The following is a 5,089-nucleotide window of genomic DNA, read 5'->3' as shown; positions in this document are numbered from 1 at the left end:
TGCCTCCCCGCCGCAGCCCGCAGGAGCTTCGTACTGCAGGAGGCCTTCTCCTCCACCCTGGCTGCGCTCAACGCAAGGTGCTGCTCTTTGAACGCAACCGTCTCAGTGGCCTGGCAGTTCCTCAGAGGCCACACTGGTTTACAGAATACTTGTGTACTAATCAGCAATCATGTACCTGAGAAAGCATGTTGTAGACTTTCATTATTTATTAAAGAAAACCCAAACCAACACACAAGGAGCAAGAACAAAAAATTTCTGTCATGAGTAAGAAGTGACATGGGGTGAATGCAATGGAAGCTGGCATCAGGAAGGAGCCTGAGATGTCTCAGTTGGCCATCTCAACAGTGATGTCTGGGATTAATTTACTCGGCACTGATGGAAGAGAGACTACAAACAGGCTTAGTATAAGGGGCTGCTGTAAATGTTAGGGATTTTGAATTTTCTACATATTCATAAATTAAAAATATTGTCTTTTTTTTACAAAATCTAATGAAATGTAAGCTAAATGTTAGTTTAATTTCTGTTTCTCAGTTGTTTTGGTCTTCTTGACTAACAAATCCGCCTTGGAGTTTGGACTGAAGATCAGTGAAGTTGGTTCCATTTTTGTAATGGTTTGTAGAAGTGGTTTTGTGATATTTGTATGTGTAGAATTTGTTTCAACACGTTTGTAGTATCAAATGCAATATTAGTCCTGCTGTCTTCCAAAAGCCACTTGAGAAGATGGTCTTATTTATAATATTACAGTAGCACCTGAGTGCCTCAGCGGGGCCAAACACCTGACAGTGGATGTGAGATGGATGTAAATACAATGACAAGTTGTTCTCCCTACACGCTCTGTGACTTCCTTTTAATTAAAGATAAGAAGCTGAAGTGGGTTGGAACAGACAAAAGAAGGGGAAGTGTTTGTAAATTGAAAAACTGCCCTGGTTTGTTGTTGTACTGTTTGGGGAGAGTAGCATTCGGCTTTAATGTTGTCCCCCCTGCCCAGGACCCCTACCTTCAGTTAACATTTAAATGACCTTTGTCTCGAATTTTAGGTACAAGGTGAGGTGGGTGGGGGGGTTAATCGCCACAGTGGCAGTGTGTATCTTTCACAAATGTTATAAGCTCCCTTGTTTTTCCGTATTGTCCGTGTAACTGAAGTATCTTCCCTGTCACCTCTTGCAAGTTGTCCTTTTAGGCAAAGTAGCACCTCTTTTATAGCTAGGTAGGACTTCCACTTTCCAGTTCCTCTTTGTCACCCGCTGTTGCGTTTCCAACTGTTAGCACTCTCCGTACGGCTGAGGATGAGGGGGGAAAAGAAGTAATCGATGTTACCACCTTTGCACGGACCTGTTTGTGTGCTGCAGCTGATTTCAAAGAAATAGCCTACCTACTTGAATTTGGCAGCTGTTGTTAAACAAGTGGATCCTGAAGTGCTGCCATACTATACGTCGAGCTAGTATTACAAGAACTCTTTGATTTTCAGCTAAGACAAGCCTTATTTAAAAGACAGTCTTTAAAGCCATAATATTACGCTACCTCTGCATAGGACAGTAGGAAAGCTGCAATTCCGATGGCTGTTGCATTACCAGCAAGAAACGGGGCTGGCGTTGGATACTGGTGGTCGGAACTGCTGTTTTACTGCCATACTTCTCCCAGCAAACCCACAACCCCTCTGACCTGCTCTAGATTTTCTGGCTGTGCTGATGTGTTGCTGATGGTCCTTTGTAAGTGAGTAATGCCGATGCACATTGTGCCTCGTGTGTCTTGGGCAAGGATCTATAGTGCAATACTAAGATTTTGTGACGTGGACGTGTTTGAACTGTTTGATGTAAGTAGAGTTCTCAGTCTTTAAAACTCGAAGCTCCTGAAAGCAACGTGTTCATGTTTCTTGTTGGATATGAACCTAACTTTTTACTAATTCCCCTTTTGTATTTAAAAATATGACTTGCTGCAGTGAATCTCTCATTGTCTTCTAAAGTGCTCAATAAAGTATGTATCAGTTCTTCTTGGTTATTTAAATAAAACTGATTTTGTGAACTCCAGCAGTGTAAGTGACTGAAGGTTCCAGGAACAGTTGCATGTCACCATCTGAAAACCTATACTGCAATACATGTGATCTGATGCTAAACTCTGAGCAAACTCTTTGGACAGTAGTTACAATTGTGTTCTTTTAATTTTTGCTCTCATGTCAGAGCAACATGAATTGATTCAAAATCTATTTAACCTTTAAAAATTGCTGAGAAAACATCAGCAAATCTATTGTGTGACCTACTATATAAAAATTGGCTGCAGTCTCAGCATGTTTGAGCTTTTCAGCTGTACCTTGCTGTTTTAAGATGCGTTGCTGCAACTGCCCAGCTCAATTCTGCTAGTGTTCTAGTGGCACCGCTCCTTCTGTATTTTGCCCTTTTTGAAAGATGGGCTAAATTCCAATCAGGTCTTAAGGAAAAGAGTCCATCTTCAGCCTCTTCATCACTACACTTTTTCTAGAAGCGGTTACATCCGTCTGTCTTTTTTCAAATACCCCAGGAAAAAAAATGGCAATGTTGAGATTCAGGTTTGTTCCATGCAGTCCTTTGACGCTTCTCTCTCCATCACTTGGATGCAGGAGAGTTGCAACCAGCTCCTCTGCACACTCTTTGCCTTATAACACCGTTCAATGGCTCTTAGCTACCTTGTGAGATTTAAAACTTGCGATGCAAATTGTATTACACAGGGAAAGAGTAAAAGTGTTTATTGCGGTAGCAAATGGTGTTCCTCTAAAAGCAGCTGTACCCCCCTGCTTTTCCTCCTCTGGGTCTTGTCAGGCACTTTCAGAATAAAGAGTATATTTTAGGTCCATGTGTTGTTTCTCTTACTGGAGCAGTGGGTAGTTTTTAAGTAGGAGTTTTGATGACAAGTTTAGAGCCCAAGCCTAGAGTCCCGTTTCATGGGCAGAGGATGTCCTGGCTGCACTTGGTGAACATGAAGATAGAAATCAGGTCATGAGTGGTTTTCTCAAGGTGGAGATGCTCCACCACTGTCTGCTGTCTATGGTGGCTTCCGTCTGTCTGAGTCAAAACTTTATAAGGAGGAAGCCACTTGGTGTCAATCTTTATTTTTCAATAATGAGTGTCATGTTGCTGATATGAATAATCAAAATTATGCTATAGCTCCCTATGGACTAATTAGTTACCTAACCCTACCATATCTGCATCAACTAGACTTCCTCAGTGGCATGCACAGGCCACAGGAAGTTCAGCATTCATTATTATTCTTCACTGACTTCCCATTAAGAAATGTAAGCCGATTTTATGGTACTGGGTACTGCTTTGATTTTTAGGTCGGCTGAAGGGAAAATGGCATCAAAGCCACGCACAGCCACCCGCTCTAGAAGTGAAGCCAAGAGTGGTGTAGCTCAGCACCACTGCCTTGCCCACAGGCTGGGTGGGATGGGGACACCAGTAGAAGCATGCAGAAAGGTGCAGGGAGGCTCTGCCATGTGGATACGGGAGGATACTGAGCTGGATCACCAGTCTCTAACAGTTCTGTTGAGCTTTATGCGCGAGTTCCAAGAAAGTGAATGCACCACGTTAATACTCCCTTGGAAATGTGGAATTGGCCTTCTTGGTGACTACTTAAGCTGGCTCTGTGGCCCAGAATGGTGGGATGGGACTAAGGAAACGATTGGAGAAATTTTGTGCAGGTACTTTATCCCATGCTAACTGCTCTCATCTCACACTGTGTACAACCCTTGAGCTTTCACAGTGATATAATTGCTCCCCGGCCCAACTTAAATCAAACTGCACAGGCATCAAAACCTGAATTGTCCAAATTGTTGTAAGGGATTTCATTAATTATCATTTACCTTGATCCAAAGGAACTGTATATCATGTGTTCTTCTAATAATGATGTTAAAGAAATCTCTATGTGCTGTACATAAAAAGCAGATGTCTCCACTGAATAGCATCTGATATCACAGAAATGCAGTATATTCTAATATACTGAAGGAAATTAGTGATAGTTTGGACTTTACATACACTGAAAGGATTTTGTCGACCCACCTTTCAGGTTTTTGTTTGCACCTAGGCTTGTACTGTAGACTTGCTTTAAAGGCTCACAGGAACAGCCTTGTTTCTAACCTGTGCATCAAAGCAATTATTGTATTTTAAAAGGTAGGTGAAGTATTATGTCTGTCTTAAGGAAGTTTGTAATTCGGCTTTTAATGATGTTTATACTATATTCACCTCAATGAGTGGCTGTTATCACTGCACAGGTGTTTTTTATGCTGCTGTGATGTCTCTTCGAGAGCTGGATTTTTGCAAAAAGAATGAGCAGAAGAAACAACTCAATACTAAGTGCTCCCAATGTCTCTGCTGTGCTTAAAACGATCTTTCTCTGCTGAGGCTCATATTGAGGTCCCTGGCATTTACTCATAGAATAAGAATTAAACAACATGCTAGGAAGAGCACAAGGTAGCCCTCACGCTGACTATGAAGTGAGACAAAGAATTGGGCTCTTATTCAGGAGTACTCTTTGTGCTCGGAGGTTTGAAAAAGTCAAGGGTTTGGGTTTTTTTCTGGTGGTACCAAGAAGATGAGGAAACAAACCAGCATAGCTTCCTGCTAAGTACCAAGAAACGCTACGGAAGGGTCCTGATGGATGAACCCACCACAGCCACTTCTTGGCTTGTGAAAAAATTTTTAAAAATGATTTGTCTGAGGAATTTATGTAACCTGTTCAGTGTCTGGCTCAGGAGCCTTCTTGCCTCTATCGTTTTGATACTCGAGCCCTGTATGATGTCTAATGGGCTTGAGCTCTTTTCAGAAGGAAAATACAAGTTCCAGACACAACAGGGGAAAGAAATTGCAGAGCTGATCTGCAGGTCTTGTGGTGATTGTGCAGGAGTCAGCAGGGCATGGAAATTCAGGTGCAACTCTCCTAGCTGGCATCTGAAGTGTTTCAGAGGCAATGCCATCTGTTCTTCACAGGCAAAGACTCAATACCCTCAGCAATTGCTGCCCTAAGTAATCAAACTTCCAACAGCTAGAAGCTCTGCACTATGGCATAAGCGAGGGGTCTTATAAAAAAAAAAAATCCCTAAATCATTTTGGGAAAAAAAAAA

The sequence above is a fragment of the Numenius arquata genome, chromosome 1 (genome assembly GCF_964106895.1).
Source record: "Numenius arquata chromosome 1, bNumArq3.hap1.1, whole genome shotgun sequence".
Taxonomy (NCBI): Eukaryota; Metazoa; Chordata; class Aves; order Charadriiformes; family Scolopacidae; genus Numenius; species Numenius arquata.
Note: the sequence above shows the minus strand (reverse complement) of the source record.